Here is a 21,149-nt window from a genome sequence, read left to right as displayed (position 1 = left end):
TATTAATAAACTGAATAAAGGGGAGTCATTTCCTAGAATGTATCTTCTTGTCTACTTCCTTATGCCTTCTTTTTTAATGTAGGTCATCTTCTCTATTGAAGCACACTGCTCAACCATTAATAAATATTCATGCCTTTGAGGTCCCTCTGCTTGCTAAGGTAAAGGTCACGATTTTCCCCTGACATTAAGTCTAGTCGTGTCTAACTCTAGGGATTGGTGCTCATCTCCATTTCTAAGATGAAGAGCCAGCATTGTCCGTAGACACCTCCAAGGTCATGTGGCCAGCATGACGGCATGGAGAATCGTTACCTTCCCACTGGAGTGGTACCTATTGATCAACTCACATTTGCTAGGTTGGCAGAAGCTGGGGTTAACAGTGGGAGCTCACTGCACTTCCCGGATTCGATTAGCAAGTTCAGCAGCTCAGTGTTTTAACTCACTGTGCCATCGAGGGCTCCCTAGCCGTGTCCATATCTGTTCCTTCTAAAAAAGGTGTTTAATAGTGTAAGCTCTTATTTGCATGTTTATTTATGAATTATAAAAACAATTTCCACATTTTATTATGTAATGCCTTTCTAATATCTAATGCCTTTCTCTAAGATTCGGTCACAAGGGCTTACATGATAAGAAATGCAAAAATATTACTATGTGCCCATACCCAAGTGTGCATTGTCGCTATTCAGAAGAAATATGCCTTATGGACAGCAGATTATGAACAGCCTTCAAGCAATTATAAAGCTCAGTTGGCGATAATTCTACAATTAGTTGAGAATCAATTATGTAAGGAGATCCTTTGAGCCTAACTGAAGGAATATTGTAGCATAAGCTTTCATAAAGTAGGAATGCATCTATATAGTAGAATTAATGTAGTTTGATACTACTACAACTGTTATGGTTCAACACTATGGAATCCTGGGAGTTGCAGTTTGGTGAGACACCAGCACTCTTTGGCAGAGACAGTTATATAAAACATATATTGAGCCATGGCAGTTGAAGTGGTGCCAAACTGCATTAATTCTACAGTGTAGATGCATCCCTACATCCCTTAGTCTCAAAGGAGCTAACAGAATACTGACCCAGACTAACATGGCTACATTTTTGAATACTCCTGCTTGGAACTCTAGGAAAGGTGTAGGATAATCGTGATCAATGTGCAATAACCATATGATAGATTTGTAAGAGATGGGTTTCTAGTCTCATCAATTTCAAGTTTCAGAATTCCTTTTTAAAAATTCGGCTTTGGCTTTTTGCATGACGATGTGGCTTTTCTTCTTACTACGTCTATTAACATTATGTATGTCTGAACGAATACAGCTTGAGGCAGGAAGAGGAGAGAAATAGGCATCTATAACATGGCAGCATAGTTTGTGTTGTGATGGGAAAGAAAGGTAAGCCTATCTCCTCTCATCTTTCTCAGTGTTTTAGGCCAATCAATTTTGACCTTGCCTGAAAATGTAGCCATAGACAACTATGGCTAAAACCATGATTCCCCCCCCCCCCAAATAGATTAGTTTTAACACAAGCATCAATGTTTGATTACCATATGTTTTTGGGAAATCATCTACTTTTAATCTATCAGCATTTTAACACTAGCATTACTCTATTTAAGCAGCCTAAGCTAGTGGCATTATACTGAATTCGAACCCAAATTAAGTACCTGGCCTTTAGCTTGCCCACATGTTTCATGATGATTAATTGCCTAGTTGGTTGGGATGGAAAGCTATAGGCAGCTATGAAAAGTGCAAATTGCCACTTAGAGGACTATGCTTTGCTTATTCTCTTCCTACATTCAAATTACCAATAGATCTTTTCCTGTCCTGTGACCAAAATGCCGATGAACAAATACCAGCAAGCGATGAAGATTAAAAAGACCCTTAAGCAGAACAAAAGCAATAACACATCGACTCTTATGGATACAAAAAAGATATATGGTTTACAGCAGAATGGCTACTTAAAAGAGCATTTATTTTACTGTTGAAAAAAAATGAAGCATCAAAGCAACTGTGATATCTTGCCTTAATTGGAAAGGAAACTAATAGCTGGCAATGAAAAATGAGTCTTGCTTTAGAGAACTGGATGCAAAAGTGCACTTTGGATTTAATTGTTCTCATTACTGACACTTTTATAATGTGACTGAAGAATGAATGAATGAATAAATGGAGACAGAAAACACTAGGAGATTGATTATAAACTCTCACAACTGTATGAACAATTAAAGCCATTTAGCAATGGTATGAACAAACTGCAACAGAAAATATATTTGATAAGAGAAACTGTGACTATAACTTGATATACTGGCTAGATAAAAAAGACAATTGACAATAAATGCTTGTGCCCATGGATTGATAAAAGTAATGAACAAACTCAGTTCCATATCATCCGATTTTTTAAACAGAAGGTTTTAAACTTCCACTGCAATACATGAGTGTCAGACAATTTTATTTATTTATTTATTTATTTATTTATTTATTTATTTATTTATTATTACATGCATTTATACCCCACCCATAGGTAAGGCTTTTAAAACAATAGAGTTGGACTTCACCACATTGCCAAAAATAAGTGTCCTAGAATGCTTAGAGTTTTCTTCAGGGATGGAGACCCACATAGAATCATAGAGTTGGAGGAGATCTCATGAGCCATCCAGTCCAACCCCCTGCCAAGAAGCAGGAAAATCGCATTCAAAGCACCCCCGACAGACGGCCATCCAGCTTCTGCTTAAAAGCCTCCAAAGAGGGAGCCTCCACCACACTCCAGGGCAAAGAGTTCCACTGCTGAACAGCCCTCACAGTTAGAAAGTTCTTCCTAATGTTCAGGTGGAATCTCCTTTCCTATAGTTTGAAGCCATTGTTCCACATCCTAGTCCTAGTGTCCAGGGAAGTAAAAAACAAGTTTGCTCCCTCCTCCCTATGACTTTCCCTCACATATTTATACATGGATATCACGTTTCCTCTAAGCCTTCTCTTCTGCAGCCTAAACATGCCCAGTTCTTTAAACTGCTCCTCACAGGGCTTGTTTTCCAGACTCTTGATCCATGGCAGCCATCACACAATGTTGTGTGACTTCTGGTTGTGGCTCTGTCCCCAACTGGAGTCAAAGCGTCGCTGGGTTTCTGCCCTGTTTGAGCAACACTTTCCCTGTCTGATGGGGAATGTATCACCACATCTGAGCAGCTTGCTGGGGCAATTGTGTCACCCTTCACACCTGCTGGCAAAATGGCATGGAAGGAGGGGCTCCCCCATGTTATAAGATCGTTATAGTCCTTTTATCTAGGAAAGGAACAGAACTGACTGCACATTCTGACACAGATACTTGGCGTATTAAAAATACAAATTGATTTATTTTGGTTTATTAGAAAACATTTGTTTATACATTCAGACAGGTTTGTGACAGTTTAGTGCCTTTCCATGCCAACCTTCATTCATACAGTACTACCTGGTCCCAAACATCTGTGGCACAATTATTTTGGGAGAAAATTACAGAGATTTTTGAAAGATAAACATACACTCATCAACTCTTCTCTCACTTTTGTTTACTTTCACTGGGCAAGATATTTTCAACTTCTTGATTTGGCTGACCTAGCAACCCGAAAGATAGTTGCATCTATCAAGTAGGAAATAAGGTACCACCTAAAAAGTGGGGAGGCAAATTTAACTAATTTACGATGTTGGAATGAGGAAGTGCCATCACAGTGAATGATGAAGCAGCTGCTCCCCCAGTGGCCAGAATCGAGCATCCCCTCAAGAGAAGGTTAAATTGCCTCTGCGTCTGTCTCTGTCTTGGTTCTATGTGTATATGGGCATTGAATGTTTGCCCTATATGTATATAATGTGACTCGCCCTGAGTCCCCTTTGGGGTGAGAAGGGCGGAATATAAATACTGTAAATAAATAAATAAATAAATAAGGTCCTAATATAAAAATATGTCGCCCCGGGGGGGGGGGGGGAGACAATTTTTTAATGGAGTGTACTAAGAAAAACAGGTTCTTCTACAACTGAACAATTTATATGACACACTTCACACAGAAACAAACCAGTCTGACAGATTAAATCTAGTATTAGAGCAATTCTAGAAGATTGTAATGGTTCCCCTATCCAGGTTTGCTCTGTAGTGCCAAACCTTGGGCTCCTATCACTTTCTTTGCCCTTTTGCCTTCATGATCCCTGTATGGATCGATCACGGTCTTAAAATTACCTCTATTTTTAATAAGAAGCTGTGTTGCTCAGTGGATTCAATGTGATAAAGTGTGACTGGTTCTCCTAAACAGTTACAGTATTTAAATAACATTTAGCCTTTTGCCAAATCCACATATGCAGTTGTCCTTTTGTCTCAAACCAAGATCCATACCTCACAACCTCTGAGGATGCCTGCCATAGATGTGGGCGAACCGTCAGGAGAGAATACTTCTGGAAGATGGCCACACAGCCCGAAAGACATACAACAACCAAGTAATTCTTCTTTCTGAACTTTCTCCACATTTTTAGTTCCTTGACACCCAATTCCCCTTCTCTTAACTAGTCCTCACAACTTATTTCTGACTCCTCTATTGCATCCTGCCCCTAACTCATTAACAGACACGCCTACAACTTATGGTATATTCTGCAGTCCATGAGATATGATTGGTTTGTTTGACACAGGTTTGCCCAGCTTTTCACATCACATTTTGTTAGAGAATTTTGTGTCAAAAGTTTGACATTGAATATATCAATAAAAACTGTGGACACTTGTCCATAATATCTTAACTAAAATCCTCTAATGCTGACTTTCTACCTGATCGACATAATCAGACGAGTAATGATGATGCCAATGATGCCAATGCTGTTCTAGTTGATAGCTGGTGTGCTATTAGTGAGATATGAGAATGTTATTTGGATTTAATGCCATGATAACTCACTTGTCTGGCTGTTATTTAGGACAGAATTCTATGCTGACTATTCAGTGAACAACCCACTTCCATATTTCTCATGCTGGATCTACACTGTCCTGTATCCCAGGATCTTATCCCAGATTATCTGTATTGAACTGGATTATTTGAGTCTCCACTGCTATATAATCTGGGATAAGCAGATAATCTGGGATCAAATCCTAGGATATAAGGACAGTGTAAAAGGGACCTCAGTTGCAGCTCCTGCTCCCAGCACAGCCATTTCCTGGCTAGTGGTAGCTAGGGGGAAAGCAAACACCTGTCTTCCTGTTGCTGGATACAGAGCAATGCCATCATGCGTGGCATACTGACATGCTGGAATGTGTCCTCAGAAGCGCAGTCAAGATGATAAAAAGTCTGGAAATGAAACTCTCTGGAAAAAAATTGAAGGAGGTGGGTAAATTTAGTAAAATTACAAAGGAAGAGATTCTCACAAAAAAATTAAGAAGTTCCTAATGTAGGAGAGCTGTTCAGCAGTAGACATACTATCTTGGTTGCTTTAGGTGTGGATTCCTACATTGGCAGACTGGATGATGAATGAAGTCACTTCCAGCTCTACAGTTTTATGATTTCATATGTATTTAGACACATGAGCCTTTAGACTCAAATAATATTATCCATCTTCTTCCCTCATCCCACATGAAGAAAAGAGGACTAAGTGAACTAATGACAGAAGTATTGTGTGGGGCTAAAGGCCAACCAAGAAAAAAGTACTAGGTCTAATCTTTGGAAGGGGCTTGGAGTGCCTCCCTTGGGATCTGATAGAGGACAGTGGGTTTTTTATCAGCTGTGAGAGCCAATGTGCTGCAGTGATTAGAGTGTTGTACTCTTGACTTGGAAAATCCAGGTTCTGGATTCTAACTGAGCTACAAAGCCATGAAATAATTTGGGGTGATCAACGTTTATCTCATGTCCTTCAGCCAGGGTTGTTATGAACATAAAATGGTGGGGGAAAATGTCACATACAATGCTTTTAATACACTGGAGGAAATCTGGAATATAGAGACACCAAAGGTAAAGGTTTCCCCTTGACATTACGTCTAGTCATGTCCAACTCTGGGGGTTGGTGCTCATCTCCATTTCTAAGCCAAAGAGCCGGCGTTGTCTGTAGACACTTCCAAGGTCATGTGGTCAGCATAACTGAATGGAACCCCATTATCTTCCCGCCAGAGTGGTACCTATTGATCTACTCACATGGGGCTAACAGCAAGAACTCACCCACTCTCCGGATTTAAATCATCAACCTTTTGGTCAGCAAGTTCAGCAGCTCAGCGGCTTTACCCACTGCCACTGGGGACTCCTAAAGACACCATATGCATGTATAAAATGGCCTGATGTGTAATTCAAGGGTAAATTTTGTGAGCAATATTATTGATTTTGATATGACCAGAGGATAAGTTGGTAGTCATTCTGCAGAGGGGAAAGCGTCAGTGTTATCTCATAGGGCCAGCCACCCCTGGCAGGTACCATCATTTCCCAACCCAGGCATTCCACAAAAGCCAGAAGCTGCACCATATCAAAGAGAATAGAAGGGATTGGTGCCTTTTTTCGGTTCTCCTGGGACAAAATAAGCTCCTGCCTTTTGCCATTCAACTTGAAGAAGGGGGCAGTATATAGGGTACCTAATAAATAATATTTGGTATTTGATATCTTAAATCTCAAGAATTATCTCCTTTCAAAGGAAACCAGAGCTAGAAAAGTACTGCTTCTGCTACTACTCACCAAGAGAGAGGTGATGACTTACAAACTTTTTAACATCTTACTTGTGTATATTATTAATTCTTTTTTCTGAATTATTTCTAGTTACCTCTAATGAAAGCTCTGTTATATTTGTAATATAAATATCCAGTAATGTAGGTACCATATGTCTCCAGGCTGACTATCAGCTTAAGGCAGACCCATGAATTTCATAGGTGCTATTTAAGACAAGGAACATCTAGAGGTGGTTTGCCATAGTTTTCATCTGAATATAGCATATAGTACCTGGTATCTTCTGGCTGTTTCCCTTCCAAGTAAAAACTAGGCCTGGCCCTGCTTAACTTCTGAGATCCCATGCAGAGCCGGCCCTAGGTATTTTTCAAGTGTAGGCGAACAGAATTTTGGCGCCCCCCCCCCCCCAACCCAAGCACTGAAAAATAAATGCGTTGGATAAGCGAAAATGTTGGATAATAAGGAAGGATTAAGGAAAAGCCTATTAAACATAAAATTACATTATGATTTTACAAATTAAGCACCAAAACATCATGTTTTACAAAAATCAATAGAAAAAGCAGTTCAATACATGGTAATGTTATGTAGGAATTACTATATTTGCAAATTTAGCACTAAACATTGAACAGGGATATAGGGCAGTGTGGACTTAGATAACCCAGAGAGCCCTCAGTATTAAAAAAAACTCTAAATCAGGACAATAATAACAATAAAGAACAACACTCTGAAAACAGAAGAAATCCAGACAGTAAACAATCAGGGACAGCTAACACCTCCCAAAAAAAGATTCTTCCAGGCAAGAAGAAGCCAGGCCTTGAAGCCACAGGGCCATTAAATGCTAATAAAGGTGATTAATTACAACATTCACACCTGCTTCAGAGAAGAGTTCTTTCTCCCACCCTGGACCTTCTTCAGATATATAAACCCCACATACCTAGCTTCCAAGTTCCCACAGACCTCACAATCTCTGAAGGCCGCAAAAGTGGGCTCGCATGGTGCGAAGGTGGGATCGCGCCTGCTGGAAGGCCCAACGCGGGCACCGGGAGGCCCAGCGTGGCCGCCGGAAGGCCCGAAGGAGAAGGAGGCGGAGAGTGGTGCCCTCCTCCCAGGATGGTGGCGCCCCCGGGACGATGGCGCCACAGGCAAGTGCCTAGTTCGCCTTATGGTTGGACCGCCTCTGATCCCATGGGATCTGGTGTCCACAGGTATTTAGTCATAAATATATCACTGTAGTTCTTTGATTCTAAGATCGAAGAAACATGGTAATATATTTCTGTATAGCCCTTTCCCCCATATAAAATCTCTAAAATGGGGTGCATTTAGATTCCCAGGGGCTTTTAGATGTATACACATAGAGAGACATATTTTTTTCTGATGGTGGTACTGAAATAGTATGTGCCTTATGATCAATGGCATCTGAAAACTGAAGAAATACTGTATGTTGTTTGTATTTACCTTCAGGTTGACTCCAATTTATGGCAGCCACCCAACCCTAGAGTATACTTGGCAAGATTTTCTTAGAGTGTAAGTAATGACCTATAAAGCCTTAAATGGTTTGGGTCCTGCTTATCTTCGAGACCGCATCTCCCCCTATGAACTGGCACAAGCTCTGAATTCTGCTCAGGAGGCACTCCTCTCACTCCCGCCACCATCACAAGAGTGGTTGGTGGGGACGAGAGAGAGGGCCTTCTCAGTGGCAGACCCCCAGCTTTGGAACTCCCCCCCCCCCACGGGAAATTCGACAAGCCCCAACATTGGCCACTTTTCGCAAGGATCTGAAAACCTGGCTGTTTCAGCTTGCTTTTGACAATGCCTAGTCCCTAGTTACAAATGCCCAGTCCCTATGCCCAGAAGATTATGCTGCTATCTTCACTTTAGCCAATACTTGGCCCTATCTATGCTGCTTGCACTATCGCATGCCTTTGACCGGCCCTTGTATATCTTGATCACATCCATTTTACTATAGCAATTGGTCTTGCTAGTTATTGCTTAGACGGCAGTTTGACATTCTTGTGTTATATTTTAATTGTGTTTTTAACTGTTTTGTTACTTTTATTGTTTTTACTTTACCTATGTTTTTACTTTGATGTATCATTTGTATTGTATTTATGGGCATTTGACCCATGTGTAAGCCGTCCTTAGTCCCATTTGGGAGATGGTGGCGGGATATAAAAATAAAGCTATTATTATTATTATTATTATTATTATTATTATTATTATTATTATTATTTAGAGGAGTTTCGCCACTGCCTTCATCTGAGGCTAAGGGAGGGTCCCTCACTGAGTTTCAATGCCTAAACATCCAAACCACTACTCCATATTAGTTGTATATATGAATGTACCTGAAGTATATCCTAAGGAATTACAAATATTTTGCAAAGAGAAAATTTATTCTCTGCCTTTTCAGGTACCCCTTGTTTCTATGAGTATTTTAAAGAGTTGCTCTGTCATACAGTTCTAAAGAATTCTCCCTTTCCTCTGAATCAAATCAAACATAATGCTTTCAAATAAGCTGCCAATAAAGATCTTGTCATTCAGAAGATAACCACACCTAAATATTTTGGCCAAACTGGCGCTCTGGGACCCGAGAGTGTGGGAGGTATAATTTTTAGAGAAAATCAAGACATTCCTCACAATGAACTCTTCAGATGATAGTGACCCAGTTCACACTCTGTATGCTTCAGTTGAACTCCCCAGAGTTTGCTCACACCCACACACTCACTTGTACAAACAGGCCTCTCTGTAAACCTGAGCAAAATATTTCTCCCATAAACAAGGAAGGAAAAGCAGAAACATATCATACAACTATTCTGGTTTTAAATGCTCCAATAGTATAGCCACAGTGAAGAGTAAAAGAGCTCTATTTATTCATAAATGAGCTAAAAATAATTTGCTGCTGAAGCACTAGATCGAAGCACAGTTGTGTTTTGATTAGTCCATCAATATAATTGTGACTAAATGAAGTCTCAATTATTTTAGCAGGTGCTACGCTAAAGACAACCAAGTCTGGTTTGAAGCTCCCATGGCATCATCACTACTAGTTATGCTGGCAAAGACTGATGGGAGATGCCACATTACATGCCCTTTGGCTTCTTCTGCAACATCTTGTATTGCACATCCCATTAAGTAATGGAACACTTGAATTCTTATGCCTCATTACTTTGCCTGGTTTCCCAAAGAAACTACAATGCAATGATGTTATATATCATAGCTCTCACATTTCTATATGTCATTAAAGGCAGGAGTAAGAGACACAGATCAGTTCTTTCCAGAACCAGCCATGCTCTGCTATATTGGTCACTTTAAACCACAGATCCTGGCTTATTGAACATTATGTGCTTGGGCTGCATATTAGTGCACACACCTGAAAAAGCAGTTCAATACATGGTAACATTATGTAGTAATTATTGTATTTACAAATTTAGCACCAAAACATTGCGATGTATTGAAAACATTGACTACAAAAACATTGACTACTAAAATTTTGACTACAAATAAAGACAGAATTGTATAAAATGAACTTACAGTAACAACATTGTCAAAAATTAAATCTGTTAAAAGTTCAGTCCTTGCTGCCTGGAGAAAGAGCTGTGGATCCAGGTGGTAGGCAGACTGCGTTGGATAATCCAGAACGTTGGATAAGTGAATGTTGAATAAATGAGACTCTACTGTACATTCGACAACTTCTAGACTTCAAGTCACTTCTAGTGTGAGAGAATTGCATGGAGGTTGCCCAGGGGACGCTCGGATGTTTTTTTTTACCATCCTTGTGGGAGGCTTCTCTCATGTCCCCGCATGGGAAGTTGGAGCTGACAGAGGGAGCTCATCTTTGCTCTCACCTGATTTGAACCAGCAACCTTTAGGTCAGCAACTCAATCTTCAAGACAGCAGTCCTGCCAGCACAAGAGTTTAACCCATTGCACCTCCAGGGGCTCTCTAGACTGGATACCAAGAGTGGATACCACCGTAGAGCATAAAAGGTAAAGGTAAAGTTTTCCCCTGACGTTAAGTCCAGTCATGTCTGACTCTAGGGGTTGGTGCTCATCTTCATTTCTAAGCCAAAGAGCCAGCTGCTCCCGGGGTTTGAACCTGGGACCTTTCGGTCTGCAAGTTCAGCAGCTCAGCGCTTTAACACACTTCGCCACCGGGGCTCCTAACGTAGAGCATACATACGATTAAATGGCTAATGTCCATAGTTGACAACCTGTGGTGCACGTGTAATGTGAAAGAAACAAAGGCAATATGCCTGGATGTGTTTATGCATTACGGCGTGCACCAGGGGTCCCCAAACTAAGGCCCGGGGGCCAGATGCGGCCCATCGAAGCTATTTATCCGGCCCCCACGGCACAAGGGCAGAAGGTGGTTGGGCTAAATGACCCAAAGGGTCTCTTCTTCTCTTCCAACCCTCATTATTATTATTATTATTATTATTATTATTATTATTATTATTATTAACATTGAGGCTGGGTGGCCATCTGTCAGGGGTGCTTTGCTTGTGCTTTTGGCGCACAAAGGCAAAAGGGGATTGGACTCAATGGCCCAAAGGGTCTCTTCCAACCCTCTTTATTATTGTTGTTGTTGTTGTTAATTATTATTGCTCGGTGGCCAACTATAGTCCGGCCCTCCAATGGTCTGAAGGATCGTGAACCGGCCTCATGTTTAAAAAGTTTGGGGACCCCTGGCGTGCACAATGATCTAATATGCACAACTTCATTTATTCCACTTTTAACTAAATGCAACCACTGCCTCCACCAAACAAAATCACTCTTTATGTCAGGGGTCCTCAAACGTTTTAAGTTGAGGACCAGTTCACAGTCCCTTAGACTGTGTGTGTGTGTGTGTGTGTGTGTGGTGGGCGGGGGGGGGAGAGACTATAGTTTAAGACTGTGTGTGTGTGTGTGTGTGTGGTGGGCGGGGGGGGGGGAGACTATAGTTTAGAAAAAATTAATGAATTCCTATACACACCGCATATATCTTATTTGTGGTGCAAAAATGAAATAATACAATGTTTAAAATGAAGAACAACTTTAACCAATACAGACGTACTAGTATGTCAATGGGAAGTGTGGGCCTGCTTTTGGCTGATGTGATAGTCAAGTTAATTAGGATTGTTTATTTATTTATTTATTTATTTATTTATTTACAGCATTTATATTCCACCCTTCTCACCCCGAAGGGGACTCAGGGCGGATCACATTGCACACATAAAGGCAAACATTCAATGCCATAACATAGAATAGAGACAGAGACAAGACGCAGGCACGGGCTGGCCTCGAACTCATGGCCTCTTGGTCAGAGTGATTTGTTGCAGCTGGCTTGCTTTCCAGCCTGCGCCACAGCCCGGCCTGTTGTTGATGTGTGCCTTGAAGTCATTACAGACTTAGGGTGACCCTAAGTCTAAAGTTTAGGCTTAAATGACCTTGGGGGGGGGGCATCCAGCCAATGGGCCTTTGTTTGGGGACCCCTGCTTTATGTGTATCACAACTTACTTAAATCACCATTGGGGTGTCAGCCTCTACCTCCATCCTTGTTCACAATTCAAATATAGCTATTGATTCTTTGTGACCCAGATCTGGCAAGGGAAAACTAATATTATGTTGTTGTGGTGGTAGTGGTGATGGTTGTTGATATTGTATGCCTTCAAAGGGAACCCATCATGGGGATTTCTTGGCAGATGTTTTCAGAGTGGGAGTACCTTTGCAACCCTCTGAGGCTGAGACAATGTGACCAGTCCCACATCACCCAGTGAATTTCCATGTCCAAGAGGGTATTTGAATCATGGTTTCCATAATCTTAGTCCAGCACTCAAATCATTACACCATCCTGGATCATTTGCCTCCCTCAAAGTGTTCTTACATTTTCTATGTAATGTGCAAGCCTCAGCAATAAACATCATATAACTATGGATTAGCCTTAGATATTTTGACAGCTTGAGAGAGAAATTAGATGCTGCCACAGCTGCTGTATTGCTTCACTTTCACCCTCGCAGACTCCCTGACATTGTACTACAGATACTTTTAAGGTGTTTCCTCCAAGATCAGCATATACACACAACTGGTACGAGCACACCTTTGCTGTTTCTCCTTCTGCCTCATAACACCAGTCTCTACAGGGGATAAAGAAAATAGACAAAGATATTTCCAAATAAAGTGATGTATGTGGGTGGTGAGGGGTTCAATGGTAGCATCCCCTATGTGGGAACACTTTTTCCAGGGAGCCTTTTCCATTATTTTTCTCTTCACCCATGCATTTTAGGAACTGCTTCTGTATTTTCGGGTAATGCAATTGTGTCACCCATGAAGACCCCATGGAAGCCCACCTCCAAAAATGAGAATAGAAGCTCCTGGGTTGATTCTTCTCTAGGTCTCCCCCATTCATTCTAAAACAAAATTTGAATTTTCTGAAAGCTGGGATTTTTTTTGTTTCTCAAAATGAAACTGACTTTCCTCTTCATCCTGGAAAGAAGTGCTGCAGGGTTCCATTCTGGGCCCGGTTCTGTTCAATGTTTTTATTATTAATGACTTAGATGAAGGGCTAGAAGGCATGATCATCAAGTTTGCAGATGACACTAAATTAGGAGGGATAGCCAATACTCCAGAAGACAGAAGCAGAATCCAAAACGATCTTAACAGATTAGAGAGATGGGCCGAAACTAACAAAAGGAAGTTCAACAGGGACAAATGCAAGACACTCCACTTAGGCAGATAAATGAATTGCAATGAATGAATGGGGGATGCCTGGTTCGAGAGCAGTAAGTGTGAAAAGGATCTTGGAGTCCTCGTGGACAACAAGTTAAACATGAACCAACAATGTGATGCGGTGGCAAAAAAAAAAAGCCAATGGGATTTTGGCCTGCATATATAGGAGTATAGTGTCTAGATCCAGGGAAGTCATGCTACCCCTCTATTCTGCCTTGGTCAGACCACACCTGGAATACTGTGTCCAATTCTGGGCACTGCAATTGAAGGGAGATGTTGACAAGCTGGAATGTGTCCAGAGGAGAGCGACTAAAATGATCAAGGGTCTGGAGAACAAGTCCTATGAGGAGCATCTTAAAGAGCTGGGCATGTTTAATCTGCAGAAGAGAAGGCTGAGAGGAGACATGGTAGTCATGTATAAATATGTGAGGGGAAGTCATAGGGAGGAGGGAGCAAGCTTTTTTCTGTTCCCCTGGAGACTAGGGCATGGAACAACGGCTTCAAACTGGGAACGGAGATCCCACCTGAACATTAGGAAGAACTTCCTAATTGTGAGAGCTGTTCGACAGTGGAACTTTCTGTCCCAGAGTGTGGTGGTAGCTCCTTCTTTGGAGGCTTTTAAGCAGAGGCTGGATGGCCATCAGTCGAGGGTGCTTTCAATGCAATTTTCCTGCTTCTTGGCAGAATGGGGTTGGACTGGACGGCCCATGAGGTTTCTTCCAACTCTATGATTCTATGATTGGCAATGCAATTGTGTCCATATCTTCTTGTTGTTATTGTTGGGTGCCTTCAAATCACTTACAAGCTATGGCAACCCTAAAGTGAACCTGATAGTATGTGAGACACACCTGAGGTCACCCAGTGAGTTTCCATTGCTGAGTGGGACTCAACCCTGATTTCCAGAGTTATAGTCCAACACTCAAACCACTACACCAATCCCCCCCCTCTCATATATTGTTAGAAATAAACCCCACATACTGCCAAAGAATTCTCTATCATGTAAGTACAGATCAGATCACAATCAATATGCTATGCCCTGCAGACATTTGAAAAAAATGCTGCACTTTTCTACATATCATTCTATCCCTTAACAGGAAAAGTTGGGACATTTAAACAAGACTAGTTTCCCCTCTGCCCTACATCAACAGAGTACAGTATTGTACTTCGGTGCTTGCGTCTGTATCTGTCTCTGTCTTATGTTATGGCATTGAATGTTTGCTTTATATGTGTAATGTGATCCGCCCTGAGTCCCTTTCGGGGTAAGAAGGGCGGAATATAAATACTGTAAATAAATAAATATTTATATTTTCCCCTCCCACCAAGAAAACACATTAAAATGCAAGATTTTGGACTCTGGAAGATGCAAAACAGAAGTCATGCTGACTATATAGCTGCTGCTACCATTTTGAGACAAAGCAAAATGTGACTCCTTGTGTTTCATAGGGTTAAGCAAAGAATATTCAGAGGTGGTTTTACAAGCTATTTCCTCTAAAATACAGCCTTCAGCACCAGCTATTCATTGATGGTCTTTCATCCAGGTATTATCCAGCGCTGATCCTGCTTATCTTCAAAGGTTAGATGGGATTTGTTGCCTTTAGGATATTTAGGGCCTTCCAAAAGAAAAATGTAGAGGATTAAGCTGTGTTCCTGTCATTGATGATGGTGGATCCCATGCTGGAGAAACAGTTGAAAGGTTGGGTTGCTGGAGTTTTCTGAGGTGTATGGATGGCCATGTTCCAGAAACATTCTCTCCTGACGTTTCACCCACATCTATGGCAGGCATCCTCAGAGGTTGTGAGGTCTATTGGAAACTAGGCAAGTGAGGTTTATATATCTGTGAAAGGTTTGTTTGTTGGAAGCAAGTGTGAATGTTTCAATTAATCACCTTGATTAGAAATGAAAAGCTTCAAAGCCTAGCTGTCTGGGGGACTCCTTTGTTGGGAGGTGTTAGCTGGCCCTTAATTAAATTCCCCTGTTTTCAGAGTATTTACTGTCCTATTTTAGAGTTTTTAAATACTGGTAGCCAGATTTTGTTCATTTTCATGGTTTCCTCCTTTCCGTTGATTCCCAGGCAGGAATCAACCAGGCTTTGAATCTGCAAGGCTTTTCAATGCTAATTAAGGTGATTAATTGCAACATTCACAGGTGTCTCCAAGAGACAAGAGTTCTTTCCCCCACCCTGGACCTTCCACAGATATATAAACCTCCCTTTCCTAGTTTCCAATAGACCTCACAACCTCTGAGGAGATGTGGGTGAAACGTCAGGACAGAATGTTTCTGGAACATGGCTATACTGCTCAGAAAACTCACAGCAACCCAGTGATTCCGGCCATGAAAGCCTTCAACAACACAGTTGGAATATTTCTCCTCCTGCTGGAGAAAATTTATGAAATGCTCTCCCACCCCAGCATTTTTATTCATAAACAAGGTGAGGCATTCAGAAAGCCCACAGTGCCATGACCCATTTTTCCAGCCAAGCAGCACGCAACACTTACATTAAACAAAAAAAGCCCAATTTTTAAACAGGTTTACACACACAGCAGTAAATAGGCAGAATCCTACTACTTTTGCTCCTAGGAATAAATATTTGCATGATGCAGTGCAAAAAATATTTTTACAACTCCCCTGATTTTAAATTTGGAAATCAAAGTAAACAGGTAAGAGTTATGTTGCAAAGATGCGGTAAGAAACTTTTCCTAGAGATCTGCCTGCTTTCTATTACAGTGAATGCAATTCACCTTGGAAAGGATGACCTATGCTTTATAATGAACAAAAGCCAGCAAATCATAAAGCAGATTGAACCCAAGGCCTCCAAGGAATAATAAATATAATAAAACTTTATTTATATACCGCCCTATCTCCCGGATGGGACTCAGGGCGGTTTCCAATCATAAAAACAACACAAACATTACATAAGCAACATAATAACACATTATTAAGCAAAGTAAAAATATAATTATAGAAATAAATAACACTTACATGACCTGATCAAGGGGACAGGAACCATAAACCCAATATATTAAAATTTATCATTTTAGGCTAGAGAAATCTTGTGCAATATATTCAGGCCCTCCAAGGAAGTTCTGAAAAGCAACAAATGGGCTTTATAGTTTAATGTTGATCCAACCAGCTTGGGGAAGTGGTTTGAGCATTGGACTATGGCTCTGGAGACTGGGGTTCTCTGGAAACCCACTGGGTGACCTTGCTCAAATCACACTCTCACCTTCAAAAGGAAGTGCATAGGGTAATCTCCTCTGAACAAATCTTGTCAAGAAAATCTGGTGATTCAGAAATAACTCGGAGGCACATGACGGCAAACAACAACTGTCTAGTCCAGGCATGGGCAAACTTTGGCCCTCCAGGTGTTTTGGACTTCAATTCCCACCAGTGGGAGTTGAAATCCAAAACACCTGGACGGCCAAAGTTTGCCCATGCCTAGTCTAGTCCAACAGATACAAACCAACCATGTTCATTCAAAGAGATTTCTAATATGAGAAACCCACTAAAATTCCCATCAGGGAACCCCTTTCATAGTGGGAGAAAATGTGAGAAAAAATTGCTTCTCAGCTGTCAAAAGTGACAACACAAGGTTTGTGCCTAAGGCTAGAAAATTCCTCGAAAACACAAGCAGACAATTCCTTTTTTAAACCAGCGAGTGGCTCACTTAGGGTCAAGCACTCTGCATGTGTTCTGAGGCACTCTCGACACTGTGTTGTCGAAGGCTTTAATGGCTGGAATCACTGGGCTGCTGTGAGTTTTCCGGGCTGTATGGTCATGTTCCCGAAGCATTATCTCCTGACATTTCGCCCACATCTATGGCAGGCATCCTCAGAGGTTGTGAGGTCTATTGGAAACTAGGCAAGTGAGGTTTATATATCTGTGGAATGTCCAGGGTGGGAGAAAGAACTCTTGACTATTTAAGGCAAGTGTGAATGTTGCAATTGGCCAGCCTGATTAGCATTGAATAGTCTGGCAGCTTCATGTGAACAATTTCAACAGAAAGGATGAAACCGTGAAAATGATCAAAATCTGGCTACAAAATTTTTTTTTAAAGCAGCACAGTAACTAAAGAACAACACTCAGAAGACAAGGGAATTCCAGACAAGAAACAATCAGGGCCGGTTAACACCTCCCAACAAAGGATTCCCCCAGGCATGAAACAGCCAGGCTTTGAAGCTGCCAGGCTATTTAATGCTAATCAAACTGGCCAATTGCAACATTCATACTTGCCTGAGGTAGACAAGAGTTCTTTCTCCCACCCTGAATGTTCCACAAATATGTAAACCTCACTTGACTAGTTTCCAACACCTCACAATCTCTGAGGGTGAAACGTCAGAAGAAAGTGCTTCGGGAACATAGCCATACAGCCCGGAAAACTCACAGCAACTCTGGACACTGTTTTACCCAATCTGATGAGACTCTAAGACAGGCATGGACAAACTTGGGCCCTCCAAGTGTTTTGGACTCCAACTCCCACCATTCCTAACAGCCTACCGGCTGTTAGGAATGGTGGGAGTTGAAGTCCAAAACACCTGGAGGGCCCAAGTTTGCCCATGCCTGCCCTAAGAGCTTGAAGCAAAGAAAAGGGGTGTGTGGGTGTCACCTGAGGCGACTTGTAGAGCAGAGGTCTCAAACGTGAAGCCCTCCAGATGCTTCCGACTCCCAGAAAGCCTAAAGCAGCTTGTCTAATGGCCGGGAATTCTGGGAGCTGAAGTCCAAAACACCTGGAGGGCTTCAAGTCCGACACCATTGCTGTAGCCCAGTGCAGTTTGACACCCCTTGGACTACCATGGTTCAGAGTAATGGAGTCCTAAGAGTTGTAGCTTCCCAAGGCTTTGCCCAAGAGTGCTGCTGCCTCCCAAACTACAAACCTGAGTATTGCAGAGCATTGAGCCGTGGTAGTTAAAGCTGCATCAAACTACATGCAGAGGACACTCTCTACCAAAGCCAGGCGTCGGTCAGCTGGATTTTTGGGTTTGGTTCCAGTTTCTCCCCTCTGGACAAGATCCCAAAGAGAGCAGCCGCTGTCTACACGCGAGGGAAAGAACCAGAGAAGAAGAAGCGGGATAGGGTGCGGAAAGAGTTCTTATTAGTAGCCCCAGCTTGGCGGGAACCGGCCTTTTAGGCAGCGATGGAAAATCCCCTCCTCGCCGCAGCGTATTCTCACAAACAGAGAGATACCTGGCCATCTCCCGCCTCCTTCCTCGGCTTGAGATGATAAGAAACCCCCGAGATCGGATCTGGGAGAGAGAGGGAGGGAGGGAGGGAAGGACTGGGGCGAAGGATCGCCTCGCTCTGCAGCAGAGCAAGGCGAGCACACAAAGGAGAAAGAAGGCGGATACAAGGAGGGAAGTTTTTCTCATCCCTACCTGGACCTGGACCCCGACGGGACTGCAGCTGCCGGCCTCTGCCTGGACGGAGCCCATCAGCCGCCGCAACGGGGCGAGAAGCCCTGGCTCCAGGCGGCGGCTGCTGCTGCTTCTATGGAGCAGAGGCAGAGCGCTCTCTGGAGCCCAACGAGGCGCTTCGACGCAGCAGCAAAAGAGCCGGACTGAGATGCAAGGAGGGAAAGAAGGAAGGAAAGGAGGGAGGGAGAAAGGGAGCTGCCCACAAGGCTCTGGCGTCGCAAGATGCGGGGCGGCGGCTCTGCCACGCCTCCCCCTGTCTCCCGTTATCCCCAAAGGTTGGCTCACCCGCCTTGAGAAGAAGCGGCTAAGAAATAAACCAGGCATGGGCCAACCGCGGCCCTCCGGGTGTTTTTGACTTCAACTCGCACAATTCCTAACAGCCGTAGGCTGTTAGGAATTGTGCGAGTTGAAGTCCAAAACACCCGGAGGGCCGCGGTTGGCCCATGCCTGAAATAAACTATTGGATTGTTGTGCATTATGGCCATGTTCCAGAAGCATTTTCTCCTCATGCTAATCAAGATGATTAATTGCAACATTCACACTGGCCTCCAACAGACAAGAGTCCTTCCCCCCCCCCCACCCTGGACCTTCCACAGATATATAAACCTCCTTTGCTTAGTTTTCCCACAACCTCTGAGGATGCCTTCCATAGATGTTCAGCCACACAACATCCCAGTATTTTCAAATCTCTTGCTACTGATGGCAAACCTGTTTTCTTGAGGCTAAAAGAGTGCATCTTATAAACTTAATGCAATTTCCCATCATTTGAACTGCCATGGCTCAATGCTATGGGACCCTGGGAGTTGTAGTTTGGTAAGGTCTTTGGCCTTCTCTGCCCAAAAGTGCTGGTGCTTCAGCAAACTACAAAATCCAAAATTCCATCGCATGGAGGCCTGGCAGCCAAAGTGGGGCCAAACTGCATTAAGTCTACAGTGTCTGCACCTGAAAGGTTTGCGATTCCAGAATTCTAATAATTCAGTGGTCTAATAATTCAAACCAATGCACCACACTGGCTTCATACCTTGGATGGTAAGAAAGGTATATGTCGCTGCCATGCTTTGTTGGGGTTCTTCTCACATGTGTTGTTGTGTCCCTTCAAATCAACTTTGATTTGCGGGGACCTTGAGCACATCTACACTGTAGACTTAATGCAGTTTGTCACCACTTCAACTGGCATGGCTCAATAGCATGACATCATTGGCGTTGCATTACAAGGTCTTTAGCCTTCTCTTCTAAAGAGTGCTGGCAACTCAGCAAACTACAACTTCCAGAATTTCACAGCATTGAGTCATGGCACTAAAAGTGGTGTCAAGCTGCATTCAGTCTTGTTTGTAGATATAGCCTTCATCACAGGGTAAGATTTTGTCAGAGGAGATTTCCCCTTGCCTTCCTCTGAAGGGAGAGAGACTTCCCAAAGTCACCTTGTGGGTTTCTTTCCCAATAAGGAATTTAAACCTGAGTCTCCATGATAGGAATCCAACATTCAAACCAAGTTGGCCTTCCTCAGCCCAATTTCTTGCATTTTTGAGGTCATTGGAAGATGAGTTTGCAAATATGAGACACACCTTTCTGATGAAAGCCCATTTCAGACAAAGAAGGGAATATTATCTTCGTTACTGTATCTGTCCAGATTCACCCACCACCTTTCCCTTGGCTTTTAACACCAAATATGTTTATTTCTTCCTAAGATCGCCAGTGGGTTTCCATCGCTGAAAAGGGGTTTGAAACTATATCTCTCAAGAGTCATGGTCACACAAACCACTGCATTCCAAATAGGTGGTGAAGAGTTTTGCTTTTGAGTAAATTGACTGGCGTCACATTAGATGATGGACTTCTTATTCCCACTATTTATTGCATTTTTATTCCCAGTTTGGGAACCTTCCTCCTTCAGGGAGATAATCCCATCTACACCCCCATGACAAACTTGCGGAGACTGGATACATTATTCTTTTGGATTTAAGTGGCCAGAAAAGTTGCCACCATGCCCAGAGAGTCATAGACTCACGCAGAGCCCTTCTACACTGCCATATAATCCAGAATATCAAGACAGATATTCCACATTATCTGCTTTGAACTGGATTATCTGAGTTTATACTGCCCAATAATCCAATTCAGAGCAGATGATCTAGATTTTATACAGCTGTGTAGAAGGGTCCACAGTTGAAGGGACCCTAAGGACCATCAAGTCCAACAGAGCAGGAACCACTTAAAGTATCCCAAGAGGTGGCCATGTAAGCTTTGTTTAAAAATCCACCTTCCTAGGCAGTCCATTCTAAGGCTGAAAATTGTTTAGTCTAAATGTCCTTTCTTGTCATCCAAATCAAATAGTTTGTGTCTGGCATGGCAGAAAACAAGCTCATTCTGCTTTCTACATCCTATTTGAAGATCTCAATCTCTTCTTTTTCAAGC

The 21,149-nt window shown here is 42.4% G+C and overlaps 1 protein-coding gene across 2 annotated transcripts in view; it reads right to left on the bottom strand.

The window, feature by feature from the left end:
• Window positions 1-18,957, bottom strand: part of kank4 (KN motif and ankyrin repeat domains 4) — a 63,740-nt gene extending 44,783 nt beyond the window's left edge. Inside the window, exons 1-2 of one of the 2 annotated variants that reach the window (XM_062978256.1) lie at window positions 18,702-18,957; window positions 18,204-18,360 (exon numbers count right to left, since the gene is read on the bottom strand). The gene's annotated coding sequence lies outside the window, so the exon portion shown is untranslated. The remainder of the gene's footprint in view (window positions 1-18,203; window positions 18,361-18,701) is intronic. The other variant, XM_008109344.3, reaches the window with a different exon arrangement.
• Between the last annotated feature and the right edge of the window lie 2,192 nt (window positions 18,958-21,149).

The sequence above is a fragment of the Anolis carolinensis genome, chromosome 4, assembly GCF_035594765.1.
Source record: "Anolis carolinensis isolate JA03-04 chromosome 4, rAnoCar3.1.pri, whole genome shotgun sequence".
NCBI lineage: Eukaryota > Metazoa > Chordata > Lepidosauria > Squamata > Dactyloidae > Anolis > Anolis carolinensis.
Note: the sequence above shows the minus strand (reverse complement) of the source record. Positions and strands in the feature narration are given on the sequence as shown.